The 20,778-nt window shown below is 37.9% G+C and overlaps 1 pseudogene; it reads right to left on the bottom strand.

The window, feature by feature from the left end:
- Window positions 1–18,519, bottom strand: part of LOC110801823 (G-type lectin S-receptor-like serine/threonine-protein kinase At1g11330) — a 29,872-nt pseudogene extending 11,353 nt beyond the window's left edge.
- Between the last annotated feature and the right edge of the window lie 2,259 nt (window positions 18,520–20,778).

The raw sequence follows: 20,778 nt of genomic DNA, 5'->3' as shown, positions 1-20,778 counted from the left end.
AACATGTTCTATTATATGTGAAAAATAGACAAATAAAAATGCAGCAATTATTCAAACCGTTCGCTTTTTAAAAACCAGCGTTGATACTTGTTGTGCTTGAATAATGTTATTTTAAGTCACAGTTCGCTTTTAAAAACACTGGGTTATTATGCTTCAAAAAATGGTTACTATGTCTAAGAATTTTGGTGTTTCATTATTATAATTATTATATGAACAATAAATGTCACAATGAGTGTAAAAAGGGTGCTAGAGAAAACTATTGATTTTAGGTCCACACTAATATTATTTTGACTAGGTCCACCCAAGAATAATCTCAAACTAACCGGGTCTAAAATATTTTTTAATAAAATGAAAAAATGTATCCTTAAAAATAGATTACTTTTACATATATATATAAAGGTAAAACAATTTGAGTTAACATTTATTTCGGTATACAATATTTATTGTACACCACTTATAAATAAGAATTTGTGAGGCTACAAATGACGTAGATAAAATTCGGTCTCACATCTTGGGTACCACCCCGTCAAGACTTTGACAATTAACCTAGTTAACGTCCACGTCCATGTCTAATTAAATAATTACAAACTTTTATGTAAGGCGGTCTTACACAAAAGACCACATTGGTGTCGTATAAGTTAATCACTGGAACTAATTAGTTAATGACTGAAAGTAATTAGTTAAATACTGAAATTAAGTTAAGCAATTGAACTAATTAGTGAAGTACTAGAACTGTAATTAGCTAGTTAGTTAAGTAATGGAACAAAATAGTTAAGCAGTGAAACCAATTAGTTAACCAATCGAAGTTGTCTTTCCGATAAGACGGTCTTACACAAAAGTTGCCGTTAAATAATTAAATTCTTTAATACTACGTAGCTGCAATTTCAGAAAAGTCGACAGGACACTGATTGAACCACTCCATTGTTAACCGCACTTCGTATTCTCTTCATAAAGGTGAAACAAAAACCCACAAACTATCGGGCAGTTAATACAGTCAGGGTGACATTGTTTACAGAACCACTTTCTTGGCCACTTTGGATGGCCTCATCAGTTGAATTAGTAACTTTCCATTGAGTAAAGCCAGGTTGCTTTGGCTGCGGAGATCCATCATATCATTAACATCAAGCATCGAAATCAATCCCGAAACGGTCGGCCTGTCATCTAGAATCTCTTGCACACATATCATGTAATGAATTAAGTGCAAGAGAAAGGCATAATAGGTAGTAAGTGATATTAGGTAGAAGACAAATTAGGTAGGTCTAGTAGAAGTGTTATAAATATTGGCACATTAGGTTATGAGAAGTATGTTGAGAATTTGGTAAAGCTTAGGCTTTGGAGAGTGGTGACCTCAAGTCACTAAACCTAGAGATTGGTGGCCTCAAGTCACTGCTTTTATCCCCTTTTGTGTTCTTCATCCATCAAGCAAATTAATATAATTTATGCCATTAATTTTCTGCTCAAAAATAGTCAGTTCATCTCACTTGGTATCAGAGCGGTACAGTTCTGGGAGGGTTACTGATCTGATTATCCGAGTTTCAAAAAAAAAAAAAAAAAGAGAAAATGGAGTTAAGCAAATCTGATCAGAAATTCAAGGAGTGGGATGAGGTATTCCAAAAATGCAAGGAAGACTTCGTGAAAAACATTATGGAAGGTCTATCTCCGATTTTCTCTTCGTTTCGGCAAGAATTGAAGGAAATCAAAGAGAAGTTTACTGAAATTAAAGAGGAGAAAGAAGAATTTGAAGAGGACGACCAGGAAGTTCTGAAGCTGGTTTTTGAGGGTCTGACATCAAACTGAAGGAAATAGTGCCCTTGGTCCAAGTATGCATATAATATTAAGTCTAATAAAATGCGGTTCAGTATTAATTAACAAGTTAATAATTCAGTGAGATCAAGTGAGCTGAATGCCTAGCTAGAGGCCGCTTCAGTTCAAGTGGAATTAATGATATTAATCCACAGCTTACTCTTGACTGAACCCGTAGGGTCACACAAATAGTACGTAAACGGATCAAGTATTTAATGGCATTAAATACTCCATCTATGGATATTCGGAATCGACGGATCTTGGTTTCAGTGGGAGCTGAGATCGTCACAGGCAAGAAATGAATACTCCGGAAACGATGATATTGCCGGAAACGGAAATATGGATCGTATCGAAAATATAAATATTATCCAAGTCGTAGATGTTGCCGGAAACGGAAACATGGTACGTATCGGAAAATATTATCGGAAATGGAAATATTGCCGGAATCGGAAATATTGCCGGAAACGGAAATATTGTCAGAATCGGAAATATTATCGGAATCGGAAAATAATTCCGGAAACGGAAATATTAAATATTTGTCGAAACGGAAATTGATTCCGGAATCGGAAATATTGAATATTGTTCGTATCGGAAATGAATTCCGGAATCGGGAAATTAATCGGAAGCGTATCGTACGAATTAGCATCGGACGAGGCCTGCCAGACGAAGGCCCAGCACGAAGCCGGGCCATCGCCCAGCAAGCCAGCGCGCCACAAACGCACCAGCCAAGGCTGCGCCAGGCCCACCGCAAGGCAGGCCCAGCGCGCGCCAAGGCTACGGCAGCGTGTGGGCTGCGAGCTCGCGGGCTGCGCGCGCGCATGGCGCCCCTCGTGGGCTGCTGTGCGTGCGTGTGTGTTTGTGTGTGCTACTCGAATCCTAAAGCTACCGGGATTTGTCATATGATTAAATCTAATCCTAAAAGATTTAGTTTATTTAATTAGAGTCCTAGTAGGATTATAATTAAATAAATTAGTATCCTAATAGGATTCCAAATCCTTTTCCATAACTCTATAAATAGGTGCCTAGGGTCACATATTTACATCGAGCATTCAAGTATTCAAAGTGAGTTTTTGAGAGCAAAATTCAGTCATAAAATTGCCTATAAAGTGCCGAAAATTCTAAGTACCTTAAGGGCGATTCTAGTTGGTCAATCTTAAGGCGGATCCGGACGTGCTGTGGACTATCTACGGAGGGACGACACTTGGAGTCCTAAAGACTTGTTCTTGTTCGGTTCGGGCGCAGCTAGGGAGGGCACGCAACAAAAAGTATGCATCTTATCTATGCTAAATGATTATGTGTAAATAATATGTTTTCCTGGCTTTATGGTTTTTCCGCATGATTTATGAATTGTCATATGTATCATAACCTAACAGTGGTATCAGAGCCTCTTATTATTTTCATAATCTAAAATTGCATGAACATGGTTAAATATTACAAATTTGCAAGAATTAAAAGGGGTGATTAATTTTCGTAATTGTTAATTAATTGCAAATTGCGTTTATTTAATTATACGTACGCAATTTTTCGGCGGTTTCTTCGTTACTCATCCAAATCGAGTGATTTTTGTGTCAATTCCGCATGTAAAAGGCATTCTAAAATTTTGACAAAAAAAGGTATTTTTCTGCCGAACCTAGAATTCTCAAATTCGAAGCCTAACTATGACTTTTCGGAGGTTTTAGTTTTTCGAATGCAAAATTTCGTAAATTTAAGATGTTAAATTAAATATTTGCGATTCTTGTTGATAAATCTTGAATTTTTGATTGACCTACTGTATATGTTTAACAAGTTTGAATGCCTAGCCTTGTTAATTATGCAATCTAATTTGTAATTATGATTAATTTGTTGAAAATTAGAATAATTTAGAATTAATTTGATTTTCATAATTAATTATAATTTAATTAGATACCTATGATTAAAAACCACCATAAAAATTGTAAATTTATGTTAAATTTTAAATTTTTATGACCTAGACTTGAATCCATGTTAATCGGAAATCAATTGAATAATAAATTTTCGATTTTTCGCCCTAAAATTATGAAATTAATATTATTTATTAATTTGTCATTAATTTTAAATATAAATTTTTTAAATTTTATGCGATTCGCTCATATAACTTGCACGCACAAAGCAATGGACGCTACGTGTTACCCTTAAAGGGTGTTGTATAGTGCGGGCATGTGACGACGAGCAAGGGAGCTCGTCGCCCATGCGGCACGAATGCAATGAGCAAGGCCATGGTGCACGAGCACAAGGCAGCAGCCCTGCCTTGTGTCGTGGGCTGTGAGCAATGGACGAATGGGCGAGGGCGAAAGCAAGGCACAGCAGTCGCGTGTGGGCAGCAAGCGAGCTGCGCCACAACGCGCACTGCCTCGCGCAAGCGTGCGGAGCCACGCGCGCAACGAGCGCAAGCTCGCGTGCCACGAGTGCTACGCCCAGCGTCGATGCCTCGCGCAGCGAGCGATGGCTCGCAGGATCGAGTGCTGGCAAGCGCGCGCAGCGAGCAATGGCCCGCATAAAGCGAGCGCTGGCGAGCGCGCGCAGCTAGCGCTGGCTCGCATGAAGCGAGCGCTGGCGAGCGAGCGCAGCGAGCGATGGCTCGCGTGCATCGAGTGCTGGCGCGCGCAGCGAGCACCAGCTCGCGTGATGCCTTGCGAAGGAGAGCAGCAGCAGCGATGCGACGCAGCGCATGGGCTGCGCGCACAAGGCCAGCGATGGCTGTGTGCGTGTGGCCCATGGGCGTGCGTTGCGTGGGATTGTTGCGTTGCGATTAGATCGTTTTGAAATTTTAATTTGAAATTTTCAGTTTACGTAATTTTAATTAATTTTAAAATTAATAATTTAAATTATTTTCTTGGATTTTAATTTTGAATATTGTAATTATAATAAATTGTATTTATTCTAATTATTTTACTAAAATTAAAATCATGAATTAATTTAAATACGATTGAAATTAAATTAAATTTATGTATTCAATTATAAATTTATATGAGCTTTAAATTTTAATTAAATTTGTATGTTTCCGGTTAGACTAGAAATACATTTTTATGTTTAAATTAGTAAAGCATATGAATTTATTGGTTTAAGTGGGAGCCCTTTTAGTCATATACTCTTGATTAGGTCTACAAATCCTTAAGGTTAAAACAACTTGATTAGAATTAATAAGGACTAAATAATTTGTAGATTATTGGTGCCCTTGATTAATTGCTGCAAATGTTTATGTGATGCATAATGTGTTTTACTAACCAGCTATGTGGGCCATTCATGATAATGAATGGGTGAATGGTATATATTGTATATGTACTGTTTTGCAGGTTATGAAGTGACTAGTATGGCCCAAATAGGATAGAAAATATGGTCTGCGTACCATTAATTTGAATGTAATTGGTCTAAAGTACCAAAGTTGTTTTTCAATTCAAATATGGTCTGCGTACCATCAAATAGTTGTAATTAGTTTTAATTATAAGCTTATCCTATTTGAAGAAAATGGTGCCTCCCACGGAGATTTTCAAGACGGACTTTGAAGTTGAAGCTTCAAGATGAAGTCGGGCCATAGTAGATCACATTTATCTTATGCATGTTTTAAGTTATTTATTGCTTTTAAATATGTCTTAAAATGCATGAGATCAAAAGCTTAATTATGTTGCATGATTAAGGATTTTAGTTCACTTAAAATCTAACCAACATAGTAAGAGCCTTAAGTTCCAAACTTAAAAATTGAGTTAAAAGGTGCCATGCCAAAATATACACTTGCTTGGATATCCTTTACATCAATCTAGTAATAGTTTTCGCTCAGCGAGGTGTTACTTATTGGTCCTAAAGGGGCAAGGTACACAAATAATTGTGAGTACACGTTAGTTTTGGTGAAACTCAACGATATAAGTAAGGAGTCCTTTTATGTCGTGGCAAAATCGATAGGTTTACCTAATAAGTTCTTAGACGTGCCTATCAACCAAGAGTAGTTTCTAGACTATTAGCAAAAGGCTTTTGCTTACCTAAAATGTTTTAGAATTGAGTCGACAAACTGTGCTTAATTCTTCAATGGTTTTAGGGTCTTGGAATCATTTTATTCACACCTGCCGGAACACATAACTCGAATAAAATGCTAATGACTTGTTTAAATTGCATGATTGCTTTAATTTTCAAATTATTACTTATGATAAATGTTTAGACTTTGCATGCTTCAATGTATGTTTTAATTATTGTTTATAATTAAATATCTTGCACTGCAGTAAATCCTTTTAGAAAGGTAACAGTAAATTTCCTCGATTGGTAGTGAATCCAAGAACGATTCACGGAAATGAGAGAAAATGAGGAATTTAAAATGTACGTTTCTTTTTGCGACTTTTATGGTTGTTTTCGAATATCAAAATCGAATGGCAAACCAATTGGTGCTTGTGAATTTAAATTACAATATAGTTTTGAGATCACAAAGCATTGAGTTTAAACGCTCAGCTTTACCAATGGTTAACAACCTAATATCTTTGTCCATTTAATTCTCGAATGAGTCTAGTCCCTAGACATTCGAATAGATCGATGCTTAGAGAACTTTAGAAGCCTCTGGTAAGATCATCTAGTTGAAATAAAATATTCAACATAAATTAAAATGGTAAGAACTTTGTTGGAGTAACATTGGACATGTCTAAACAAAGTATAAAAGTCAACACTAGAGAATTCATTCTTAAGGCTATAAGAAAGGGTACAAGAAATAGGAAAACAAGGAACAAGTGAAAGGAACTTACAATTCCGTTTCTACCTAAAAGTTAATGTTTAAAGAAAGTGACCTGGCAATCAAACTTCCTTGGTATCATATACCGCTTGAGGTTCTTACTTCGGTAATAACTCAAACAATGGAAGCTAGGCTACACTAATGGCCTACAATTGGGAAATGAAGCATGGCATTGCTACATTAATTGTCGGGTCATCTAAGTTTGTTTTAAGTCCTTTCAAAGGTTAGAACTTAATGGCTATTTTGTTCCATAATCAGCATACCTAAATTTCTGCTTCAAACACAGAAAGACTCACATTCAGAAGAACAAAAACAATGCTTGTTTGTTTGTTTATTTGAATGAAATGGTCATTTACGGGTTGAGTCAATATGCTTGATTAAAACAAACAACTCTTTAAATAAAAACTTTACTAGGTTCAAATCAACCCCTTGATTTGAGTTCCACTATTCTTTGGCATTGTTGCTTAGACCATATCAATAAGTTAACATTCATAAGCTCTATTTCGATGGACTTTTGAAAGTTGATTGATTTCTAGATCAATTTAAGACAAGCTAGTCTTACTTGTTGAAAGTAACAAAAGATATGAACTATTGTTAGAATGCCTAGACAATAGAGTTCAAAGCTAAAGAAAGATTTTATGACTTTATTATTTCACATGGATTTGAGTGAATATAGGTTTATTTACCCAAATGTGATATAAGTTGGATCTGTTTGGCTAGTTCAAAGATTCAGAAGTATAAAATCCACTTGGCAAGAAATCATAAAGATCTAGGTTAGATCATGTTGATGATTACTTGAGACCAAATATGATCATCAATGATTGTGTGTTGTAATTTAACAATCTAGGTCCATAAGATATGGCATATCTTAGTTGGAATAATCGAAGTCAATTAATACTTGATTCGATTAATGATGAATCATAAAGACTTTTCCTATAATTTCTAAAACAAAATGCTGAACTACCACCAAACTAAACCAAATTCGTCAAAGCTATTGAAAAGTAATTTCAGAATAACTTTTCATAAACGGACATTGCGGAGGCTTTTCGAAGTGCTTCAGAAAATCCGAACTTATTCTTTAAAGACTTTAGAAGTGGCTTTAAAGAATAGACATCTCTTAGAAGACTTTACAAGTGCTTCAAGGAGAACAGAATATTCAAAGGACTTTCAAGTGGCTATTGATATTCTATTGTTTGATGTTCTATACCCAAGTAGGCATAGAGTTCAAGTCACTGGAACTATGAGATTCTTCTATTAGATAGTAAAGAAACATAGAGTTCTGGTCAATGAAACTATGAGATTCTTCTATTAGATAGTGAAGAAACCTACAACTTGCAGTCAAACTATTATCATGTAGATTAATGAGTTTGTGACCTGTAAGAAAGCTATGACGAAACCCAGATTCCCTAAAATGGTTAGAGGCCATATATAGACTCAAATGTTTTAAATGGTTAGAGGCCATAAAACATACTAAATGTTTTGATGACAAAATTGAAATTTTGTTGATTTTCAAGAATAGTTTCACACCTATTGGTTGCAAGTTTGTTTTAAGGATAAAAACCATCAAACATGAAATTGTGTTCACACACAAAGCTAGATTAGTTGCTAAAGGTTACAAGCAAAGGAAATAGTGCCCTTGGTCCAAGTATGCATATAATATTAAGTCTAATAAAATGCGGTTCAGTATTAATTAACAAGTTAATAATTCAGTGAGATCAAGTGAGCTGAATGCCTAGCTAGAGGCCGATTCAGTTCAAGTGGAATTAATGATATTAATCCACAGCTTACTCTTGACTGAACCCGTAGGGTCACACAAATAGTACGTAAACGGATCAAGTATTTAATGGCATTAAATACTCCATCTATGGATATTCGGAATCGACGGATCTTGGTTTCAGTGGGAGCTGAGATCGTCACAGGCAAGAAATGAATACTCCGGAAACGATGATATTGCCGGAAACGGAAATATGGATCGTATCGGAAATATAATTATTATCCAAGTCGTAGATGTTGCCGGAAACGGAAACATGGTACGTATCGGAAAATATTATCGGAAATGGAAATATTGCCGGAATCGGAAATATTGCCGGAAACGGAAATATTGTCAGAATCGGAAATATTATCGGAATCGGAAAATAATTCCGGAAACGGAAATATTAAATATTTGTTCGAAACGGAAATTGATTCCGGAATCGGAAATATTGAATATTGTTCGTATCGGAAATGAATTCCGGAATCGGGAAATTAATCGGAAGCGTATCGTACGAATTAGCATCGGACGAGGCCTGCCAGACGAAGGCCCAGCACGAAGCCGGGCCATCACCCAGCAAGCCAGCGCGCCACAAACGCACCAGCCAAGGCTGCGCCAGGCCCACCGCAAGGCAGGCCCAGCGCGCGCCAAGGCTACGGCAGCGTGTGGGCTTGCGACAGTGGGCTGCGAGCTCGCGGGCTGCGCGCGCGCATGGCGCCCCTCGTGGGCTGCTGTGCGTGCGTGTGTGTTTGTGTGCTACTCGAATCCTAAAGCTACCGGGATTTGTCATATGATTAAATCTAATCCTAAAAGATTTAGTTTATTTAATTAGAGTCCTAGTAGGATTCCAAATCCTTTTCCATAACTCTATAAATAGGTGCCCAGGGTCACATATTTACATCGAGCATTCAAGTATTCAAAGTGAGTTTTTGAGAGCAAAATTCAGTCATACAATTGCCTATAAAGTGCCGAAAATTCTAAGTACCTTAAGGGCGATTCTAGTTGGTCAATCTTAAGGCGGATCCGGACGTGCTGTGGACTATCTACGGAGGGACGACACTTGGAGTCCTAAAGACTTGTTCTTGTTCGGTTCGGGCGCAGCTAGGGAGGGCACGCAACAAAGAGTATGCATCTAAACTATGCTAAATGATTATGTGTAAATAATATGTTTTCCTGGCTTTATGGTTTTTCCGCATGATTTATGAATTGTCATATGTATCATAACCTAACAGAAACTTGGTGGAAGGTAGGCAGGACATCAGACAGAAGTTTTCAGGTACGCATTCGGGTGAAAATCGAGATGATGGTGTTCTCCACGTTTTTATGTACAGAGATGTTGAAGGTGAACCACCAAGAGAAGGATTTGAAGGCAGTGCTGGTGGTTGCGGATCAGGTTGTGGTCTAGGAAAAGAAGAAAAAGGGTTCACAAAAGGTGGATCTGGGGCAAGCGGGTCGGGTGGTGGACCCGGATATTTGTCCACCGGAGATGACGTAGCTGGTGGATATGACGAGGGACAAGGTAGTTTTGCCGGCCAATTTCATGGATGCGTCGCTGGTGGTAGATTCTGGTGGTAGATTGAGATCGAGCAGTGTTCTTAACCCAAAGGGAGGATCATTTGAAAAGGGTGGTTCGGGAGGAAGTGGATCCGGCGGAGGTCCAGGCTTCTTCGCTGTTGGTAAGTTCCTCGGTGGATTTTGTTGGCTCATACCAGAAGATGTTATAAGAAGTAGCTCTCTTGATTTTTTTGGAGGTGGGCATAACGATGGTGGTCAAGGAGACGACGCCGGTACTTTTTGTGGTGGGGAAAACCGTGGACTGGATGGCATCCGCCGGTTGAAGGGGAGCCCAAATCAAGGGTCTAATGGAGGAGAGAGAATAATAACGAGTGATTTTAGATCTGGAAATACCGGAAATGGCCTAGGATTTCTCGCTGTTAAAAGATCTGATGGTTTCTCAGGTGGTTGGCCCGGTGTCGGTGGTGGCGGTGGTGGCGGGGTACGGCCTGGTGGCGGTGGTGGCGGAGTACGGCAGGTCTTGATGTACCAGTATCCATTAATGGAAGATGAGAGGAGCTTCAAAGAATTTTTCGTTGGCTTGGAGGGGAAGCCAGATATGAAAGATGTTAGTAAGGGCATTGAGGTAAAAAGCATGAAAAGTAACATCACATATAAAGACAAATGGCTGAAGTCACATGCAATTAGAAAAAGAGAGTTACAACAAGGGTTTGGGCCTCAACTTTTACAGCAGCCCACCTGTTCTCCATTTTGTGAGGAAAGCCTTATAATTGGGCTTATTAAATGTAAGGCCATTGCTCCAGCCTTAGTTTTAAAACTCCAATTCTCCACCCAATATTTTAAGTACTACTTTTCCACCCTTGAACCACAAGTTCAATCCTACCAAATTGCAAACCCACGTTGCAGACCCTTCCACCCACAATTAAACCCAATTTTCCTTTTCTATTTCCCCAACTCACAGCCTTCCAACTCCAAGTCAAATACCCAAACCATATTTCAACCTCACAACAACCTCACATATCATCTCTTAGAACTCACCAGTGAGGAGAAACCGGGCATCAGTTTCAAACAGAATGTCAAGGATCATCTATTCTTAGCTAAGCAACCTGAAGAAGTACAGGGACTTAGTGAGGAGCTGGAACGCAAGTGGAGGCCTGACATCAAGTTTCATAATGGCACTCAGAATCGCCATCGCCGGGAATCAAGTATTGATTACTATCCACCTTGAGGACAATGTGAAAATTTAGGGGGTCGGTATTGTAATGAATTAAGTGCAAGAGAAAGGCATAATAGGTAGTAAGTGATATTAGGTAGAAGACAAATTAGGTAGGTCTAGTAGAAGTGTTATAAATAGTGGCACATTAGGTTATGAGAAGTATGTTGAGAATTTGGTAAAGCTTAGGCTTTGGAGAGTGGTGACCTCAAGTCACTAAACCTAGAGATTGGTGGCCTCAAGTCACTACTTTTATCCCCTTTTGTGTTCTTCATCCATCAAGCAAATTAATATAATTTATGCCATTAATTTTCTGCTCAAAAATAGTCAGTTCATCTCATATCAAACCCAACTGTAGGCATTTCAAAATCTCACCTTCATAAACAGTTGGATCGATCAATGAAAGCATATCATTCTCATTCCACATCTTCCATGCCTGAAATCATTAAAACCTACTCGTTAGCTACTCACATAATCATTTGATATGAAAATAGAATGAGGGTTAATATATGGTTAAATCACTTAATTTCATAACATACATATGTTAAGAGGCTCAAAGACCCAAACTCCGGAAAGATTTTGTTCTTTCTTCCACTAATAATCTCCAACAATAGCACTCCAAGACTAAATACATCCGACTTTTCAGAAAAGCGGCCTTCCATAGCATACTCTGGGGACATGTAACCACTGCAAACAAGCAAAAAAATCCATCAATATGATTAACTTAAGATAAATGTCAGGCCAACTGCAGAATATAATAAGGCTTGATTGTCTGAAAGCGTAGTTTGCTTACTAGGTGCCAACGACCCTCACAGTGTTGTCTTGATCTTGTTGGTCTCAAATATCCTTGCCATTCCAAAGTCTGATATCTTTGGATTTAGTTCTTCATCTAGCAAAATGTTGCTTGCTTTAAGATCTCTGTGAATAATCTTCAATCTAGAATCTCTGTGTAGATAAAGGATGTCTCGACATATACCATTGATGATATATAAGCGCTTCTTCCAGTCTAAATGTTTTCGACTATTTGGATCTGAATAACATGCATAAGAGAATATGACAGTATATATTAGTTTCTTCGTAGTTATATTTGGTGATGATATTTAATGGAATGTTGGACACTACACAATTAGAGAAGTATTGTGGAACATACCAAAAAGAAATGCATCTAAACTCCTATTTGGCATGTATTCATAAACTAACAATTTCTCTTCCCCTTCTACGCAACAACCCAAGAGTCTGACGAGATTTCTGTGTTGAAGTTTCGAAATCAGAAGAACTTCATTCATAAATTCTTGCAAGCCTTGTCCCGATGCTCTTGAAAGTCTTTTTACCGCTATCTCTTGTCCATTTTCTGATTTCCCCTGACAAAAATAATCACATTCATCTATAAATCCTTAACGGTTATAATGGTGGAAGTTATGGGTACGCTGTACGCCTGTACGCGTTATTCATTATGATTAATTCTCTTGTATGTTGACAATAAAGAAGTCAATCTACTCAAAACCATTACCTTGTACACTGGACCAAATCCACCTTCTCCAAGCTTGTTGATAACCGAAAAGTTACTAGTTGCAACTTCCAATTCTTTAAATTTGTACAATGCTAAATCTTTAAATTCAACTTGATCCACTCCAGAATCGCCAAAATGTGTTTCCTTGTTTGAAGATTTCTCACCTGCCACAGAAGTAACAATAAGTCAAGATTTCAAGAGAAGTACTTAGCATATGACCAGCAGGAGCAGAGATAAAATATGATACCATGTTGCCGACACCTCCACCTCCATACATAGTACGCGAAGACAGCAAATATGGCTGTTGCCATAACTACTACGGCTACAAGGGCTACCACTAGTTTTAAATTTCTAGTTTCAACTGGAAAAACAGAACACCAAAAGTATTGCATTAGCATACACTTTCAATTTTAATCATCGAATAAGCAAATCAAGCGATACCGGTCAGATACGATGTTGTTTGGAGGGAGTACGTGAATGAAGTGAAAGGCATAAAAAAGGCAATATCATCAGAAAACAAAAATGTCAATTATGGTGATTCATACCTAGTTCTAAATGAGCTAGATGAATGAAAACGTCAGGACCGACACCGGAGAATAGCTGCAAGTCAATTAGGTTTCCATTCCACATCATGCACCCAATTCCCTTGGGAAATGCATAAGCTAAACATGAACACTTTTCCAAACACTTCCTCCTGCAATCATCTTGATCATTTACAAATGAAAAATCAGCATAGTCTGGCACTTTCACGTGCTTTAGCCTCCAAAAACCATCTACTTCTCCCTCTGAATTGCGACATTGCAGTGGTGTTCTGCGAACACACCCGCTAGTCCAATTGCCTTTGCTCCATTCATGAATGTTCTTTGGAGTGAACCCCTCTAAGCAACTACAGATTGGTGAATCCTTTGGGTTACAGCTTCCAAATGGACCACACTTACCATAATAATCACATTCAGATTCAAAGGATTGCCACAAAATATTCCATTTCTTGGTACCATCATCCCAAGATTTTAGAACGACGTTTCCATCATAATTCCAAACATAGTATTCCAGAAAAGATTCATTTATCACATAATATAAGATCTCAAGTGTGCCTTCACGGTCATTCTTTATCATACGAAATCCAATGGAAACCTCTGTGGAAAATTGTGGCACTCCAAGGAACTGATTTCCATTCCATGGGCCCGATCGCCAATACGGTTTATCACCATCCCAAGTGACAAACTCAGGGAGTATGTAAGGATTGATTACAACCCTAAAGCGACCATTTGATGGGTCTGAAGCGCTCTTCCAAGATCGCAGTATTGAGACGTTACCCCTGTCAATTGAGATCGTCGTCTGTGGTAACAACGAATCCGTGAGATGATCAAAACTCTGCCAGATGATCATCCCACTAGCATTTGAGAGCAAAACCAGGTTCCCGGTGTCTTGAAGCTGAGCTACTGAAGTACTGTTTTCCTGATTAGATACATTGGACGACCAAACTATCATGTTTTGTCCGTCTGACAGTTGAAGGTTGCCATCCTCAGATATTTTAAGCACCCCAGAAGAGTCATTAATTGGGTTATTCCTGTTGGCTACCCATACAACTTCCATGGGATCCGACTCTTCCATATCGTACCAGATGCCAACATAGCGGTTTGTTGAGTTAATGGGGCTGAAAAACCCAATCTTGAACATGGCATTATCAGAAACAAAGATTTCCGGGTCTCTAAGAAATTTGGTGGTAGTAATATTGGTTGTTTCTACGACAAATTGCAAACAAACACAACAAATGAACAATAGAGCGAACATTGGAGAAGTGGCAACATCCATTGCCATTAGAGTTTAATTTTGCTTATGATAAATTTGTCAAATGCCCAACTAGCATACTACGTGAGTGATGGTTCGTCATAAATTATCACATATGTAAATAACTTTCAATTGGTTCTTATTCCTTAATCTAGAGCACGTCCCAAGATATGGGGCAAGTTGCAAATTTAAAATTGCAGTTTTATCTCTCTCATGTTCTTAGTCAATCTTTTCCTTGAGTATCTTGACAAATTGGGCCAATAAGGTTTTATTATTACCTAAATTGTTTCAAGAAATTATTGTGCCTGCCACATACTAGAATGCTACAGCTTTCTTCCAATTATGTATTGGTTCCTTTAATTAACCACATCAATGATCTTAGTTCAGTACTTCGTCATGCAAAATTGGCATAATTGCATATTATATGTTTCATAAATTCATAGAATTAGCATCCATCTTTATCCATGTATTAACATTTCTTGGTTCCAATTTTCTAATCTGAAGACGCGTGTACCAGCAGAATTAACAGCTTGTATTCTTTCCGTTATCTAGTAACTGTAGTAGTATTACTGTATTAGTATTAGTATTAGTATTAGTTTTAAGTTTTATGCATTGTACACTTTCATGACAGCTTAACAAACATTGTACAGTACACGTTGTTTTGTGAAGTTGTCCAAGCATAAACAAGTTTACATTTTACCAGCAAAAGAACTATCACCACCTTTTCCCATAACGGTTTTTCGCTAATAATCCCTACTATGGGTGATCCTAGGAAATCAGCCAATGGGCGTCTTCCCAAAACTATCCTATACTTCCTATTTCATATCACCTTTCTTAAACAGTTAAGTAACCCCTCTATTTTCTCTCTCCTACCCTGCCCCTGTCGCCTTCCCAATTTATCCATAAGCAACATTCATAAAAAGTAACAAAGAATTCTAACTTGGTTGCTCCTTTTCATAGCCAAAATTCATATCAATCACCAACACTCTAACAACGCTAGAAAAAATAGCACAGTAAAATTAATAAAGACATTAATAGCCAAAAAAATCGTCAAAACTTATGGCAACCTCTCATGGCAACAAACCAACATGTATCATAGAACTTTGACCATATTTATTATCATGGATTTTTTTAGAAAATACCTTACGACGGGTTTTTTGTGAGATACTATCCTATACTATGAAGCACGGGGACGGCGCTGGACACCCGTTTCCCGTACCGGGGACGGGGACGGGTCGGGTAGGGGACGAGTACGGCCCGGATTCGTCCCCAAAACGAATCTGAAATTTGGGTACGTGGGCAGAAAATGGGTACGGCTGGGTACGGGGTGGGTACGCGGGTGGGTACGTATTTGGACAAAAACCAAGTACCCAACACACATTAAGACCCAAATTCGAATTTTTAGGGTTTTTTCCAAATCTGAAATCCCTAAATTCTCTCTCACCTGGTCTCTTCGACTCTTCCTGGCCGCCGCCGGTTTCTTCCTTGGCTCCTTGCCGCCGGCCACCACCGGTGTTCTTCGACTCTTCCTTGGCTCCTTCTCTCCTCGCCGGCTCGCCGCCTCTCCTTCTCTCCTCGCCGCCACCCCCGTCTCTCCTTCTCTCCTCGCCGCCGCGGCGCCGCCCCCGTCGAAGGATCTCCTTGCCGTCTCTCCTTCTCTCCTCGCCGCCGGTGACTCGGTGAGTCACTTCACTTCTCTTTTTTCTTTTTTTTTTTCCTTTTTTTGTTTCTCTTTGTTTTCATGTTTTGTACTTTTGTTTTGTGTTTCCTGACTTCCTAAGTACCCGACTACCCGACTACCCGACCTTCTCTCCTTCTCTTTCTTTTTTCCTTTTTTTGTTTCTTTTTGTTGTGTACTTTTGGACGTTTTTCCTTTTTTTTTTTTTTTTTTTTTTTTTTTCCGTTTTTATATAATTAAATATTGTTATGTTTTGTGATTAGTGATTACTGATAAATGATAATGTGATATTGTGATTTAGTCATTTAGGTAACTTAATGTTTAAAATCTTAATTAATTAGTTGAATGAATTAAATAATTATTTATGTATGGATGTTTAATTTAGCTAAAATCTTGTTTTTTTTTTTTTTTGCCGAATCCATGCCGTACCCGTTTTTTGCTTTTTTGATTTTGCCGTTTTCCGTCCCCGTACCCGTCCCCGTATCCGTCCCCGTACCCGTATCGGTGCAACCTAGATCCTATATCTCTATTCTACGGAGTATAAGGGAACACATACAGTCTCTGACTTTTTGGTGGCTCCCTCAAAAAACCTATATATCCCTAATCATACTAGCTTTGTTCATTACATATTTAGAGCACGTTTTGTATAGAGTTTTTAAGTGATGGAAATAAAATGTTTGGTGTGAGAAGAGTAATAACACAATTCATTTGGTGTGAGAAGAGTAATAACTATTTCATTTGGTTTTTAACTATTTCCCCTATCTAATGTTTGGTGTGAGAAGAGTAATAACACAATTCATTTCCTAAGGGTAACCATTACCACCTTTTATTACCTCTACCAATCATATGGTAATCAAATTGTTACCCTCCTCAATCCCCAATTTGTTACAAATGATTCTTTTCCTAAGGTATACCAAACAACTAATTAACAATGGTAATAACTAAAATTATCCTTTCCCCTTCTTATTTATTTCCTTTCCATTTCCTTTCCTAAGTTTATATCAAACATGCCTTAAATTAGAAAAATCCAATCAGTATAACATAGTCAACTAACATTAATAATTTAAGCACGCATCGCGTGCATATAGTAAAAACTGTTGTAATTAACAAACTATCTTCTATAGCACTTTTGTTGTAACATGCTACCCTAGCCGGATTTCAACCATTGACCAAAATTTTCCGTCGCTGACCTACCCTGCGCCGGTTACATGACCTTAAATAAATCCTTTCCCCTTCTTTATTGGTGCCCAACTTCCCTTTATGTGATGATTTTTCATTCTTTCCCCTCCTCTACTTCCTCCCTTTCTCTTCTAATTTTCCTTTCAGTCTCATCCTATTCGTTCCCTGCTTCTTTTTTCTCTCCATTGTCACAGTTTGTGAGCCCCTTTAGCATACCATTAATCATACTACATACGAAACAGCATTCTTGTAAGGCAATTCATCAAACAACTTTCTAGCACTATTCAGCTATCCAAATTTTACATATCCACAGGCATTCCATGAAACCTGATTTCTGTTTGGCATTGCATCAAACTACCTCCGTGCACTAAACAAGTCCCCAATATTAACATAACCAACAAGCATACACGTCCAAGACGTAAACATACATAATCAACAAGCATACAAGTCCAAGACATAACATCCATACTCCCTCCGACCCGGAATACTCGCAACGTTTTGACTAAATCACAACTTTGATCACCAATATCTTTAAATACATATTATAAAAACATATAAAATATTAATATTTTGAAAATATATATTAAGATGAAGCCAACAATATATTATATACTAACATTTTTTTCACATACTTAAAACAGGGTCAAAGTGAATTATGTGAATAGTGCAAAAAGTCAAACCGTTTCGAGTATTCCGGACATAACATTTTTCTTAAGACATTTTATCAAACACCTCTTGTGCATCCCCAATTGACTTACATTTGTCATAAAAATCATCCTAACTCAAACTGACGAACACATCATCCTCAATCACATATTTAATTAACAACCCATGAAGTTCTACAGCAAAAAGAAAATCACGAAATCCCAATTACTTTTTATCTTCAAACCCACAATAATCTTACATTTTTTTAATTAATTAAACATAAATTATTTTGTAGACTTCATTCTCTTGCAGAAATTACATACGTAAAGAATTGAATTTTCATCTAATTTCACAGTTTTCTATCTTTGTTGCTATAAACCCAAACACAGCGCAAAAGAAAAGGGGTGGAGAAAACATACCTAAAAATGAATGAGTTAACAATGGAGTAGTAATTTGCAACTGAAATCCTTCAATTTGGGTTGGAATTTGAAAGGTAGGAGGATTTGATCAATGAATTTAAAAATTGGTAAAGAAGTATGAGGAGAATGGTGAAGAGAGAGAGGGAAACTGTGAAATTGAACCAGAAATTGGAGGGAAAAGGCTTCCTCGAGCGTCATGTGATCGGCACATGGGTAGGTCACGCCGGAAATTTTGGTTTTTTCAATCGGAATCCGGCTAAGAAGCCTAAGGTAATAAATAACGGAGTCTGTTGGGCTATGAATGGGTGTCAATTCAAACAAAAAGATTGAGCTTGGGTTGGGTTTATCAGTTCGGGTTGAAATGGGTTCATTTGGATATCGGGTCTGATCAGGCCGGGTTGAAAAATTAACGGGTTAGGTTGATTAGTTCGGTTCGAATTACAGGTTCATATTGGGTCGGGTTAATATCGGATATGGTTCATATCGGGTCGGGGGTATAATCGAGTAGGGTTGTAAACGGGTATAGTCAGGTTGTAACAAGTTCGGGTCATATCGGGTCGGACTCATATGGAGTTGGGTTATAGTCGGGTCTGGTTATAGTGGGGGTTGGTTCGAGTTGGAATACGACGGGTTGTATACAGGTTTAGCCGGGTTGTAACAGGATCATATCATATCGGGTCTGGTTCATCTGAAAATTGTCTGATATGGGTAGGGTTGAATAGGTTTAGCTGGGTTACATTGGATTCAGGTTTATATCGTTTTGGGTTGTTATCGGTTTGGGTTCATACCATGTGGAAAGATAATTAACGGGATGAAATGCATAGCGAGTTGTACGTACTTCGGGTCAGGTCAATTCAAATCCAAATCATAAACATCAGGTTATTACTAAAATCATAATTTTCAATACATTTATAATTATAATATCGATGTCTTAATTATGGAACAAGGGCGATAACTAACTTTTAAAAGTGTTAAATTTTAAGACCGGTAGAGTTAGTGAGTATATTGTATATGACTTAGTTTAATACGAAGTAATCGATAACGATTAACTAATAATTAATTAATAGAATTTATCACTTGGTATTAATGAAGCATTTATTGAAGAATTAATAACAAATGACGTTGTAATTAATAATCGATAATGATGAACTAATATCTACTCCCTCGGTCCCTTTTTATTCTTTACGTTTGGTATCATGCACGCGATTTACAAATAATTAAAGTGGATAAAGATTTTTTTTTGTTTAACTTAAACGGTAAAAAAATTACGTTAATTTATTAATAATATTTTCACTTTTATCAAAAAATTGATATTGAAAAAATGAGAAAGATTAATGTTCCAATGGGAAAGTGGGAGACATTTAATGGTTAAAATGGCCCAATAAATTTGATTGGTTGAAATAATCATTTGACACGATTTCTTAAAGAATATTAGGGACTTTTATACTACAATATAAACGGAAAAATTCCAAGTGTAAAGATTAAATTGGGATACTAGAAACAGAAAGCGTAAAGAAAAAATTGGGACGAAGGGAGTAGTAAATTAGTAAAGTTTGTAATGCAAGTCTATCCTATATTCATATTAATTGGTTTAAACAGCAACAAGACTCACATGTTCAACAACAAAACGAGACACACAAGTTCAACTATGAATAAATTAAGTCGATGATATAGTTAAAACAACGTAGTTTTGCGATATTTGAATACTTGTCATAATTTTTCTCTCTCTCTCTCATGGTGTGGTGCACGTTAAGGTTGCTCTACTAACGTACGCCACCCTTGAAAATTGCGAGGAAGAAGAAATCGTAGAAGCATGGGATTGCTCAGGTGAACGAAGAAGCCTCTTCTTTATTTCATCAAGAAGTTTCGAGACCTAAGAACCAGAACCAACTAAGGAAACAGATACCCATTGTTGACGAAACCCGTTGCAATGATGGCTTGGTGACGCCGGCGTCTCATCCAAGCTATGGCCCGCCGTCGAAGGAACTTATGGACGCCATTCAAGCATATCATGATGCGGTTAGGGGGTCGCAGCAAGCTCGTAGTGCTAGCGTAAATCGACTTCCATTGCTGGTTGAGGCTTTGGAAGTTTTCTATGAGGATAGCCATCGAACTGTGGTGGGAAAGGGGAGGGTGGCGCCCACCATGCTTCGTCGTGCACAAATCCCAACGAGGGATGCTTCTCGGGCAAGCGAGGGATCTCTCGCCCAGCGAGGGATCACTTGGACCAGCGAGAGATCTCGCGCCTATGCACCAGGCCTTACTACTCGATGCCTCGCCTATGCGCGCATGCTACAACTCCTCGCCGCGCACTCTCCCAGGCGAGCGCTGGCTCGATGCAACGAGGGATATTGCTTTCTGCTTCGTTGCTCCTCACACACACGCCCTTATGCATCTCTTGGACGGTTCGGTCGTGCTCGGGTTTGACTTTTATTTTTATTTTCTTATTTATTTATTTATTTATTTTAGAAAATAGGGAGCATATAAATACTCAAGGGAATTAATTTATTTCTCTCATGTTATTTTTTCCTTAGAATTCTTTTAAACTC

The sequence above is a fragment of the Spinacia oleracea genome, chromosome 6, assembly GCF_020520425.1.
Source record: "Spinacia oleracea cultivar Varoflay chromosome 6, BTI_SOV_V1, whole genome shotgun sequence".
Taxonomy (NCBI): Eukaryota; Viridiplantae; Streptophyta; class Magnoliopsida; order Caryophyllales; family Amaranthaceae; genus Spinacia; species Spinacia oleracea.
This window is presented reverse-complemented; position numbering and strand designations above follow the sequence as displayed.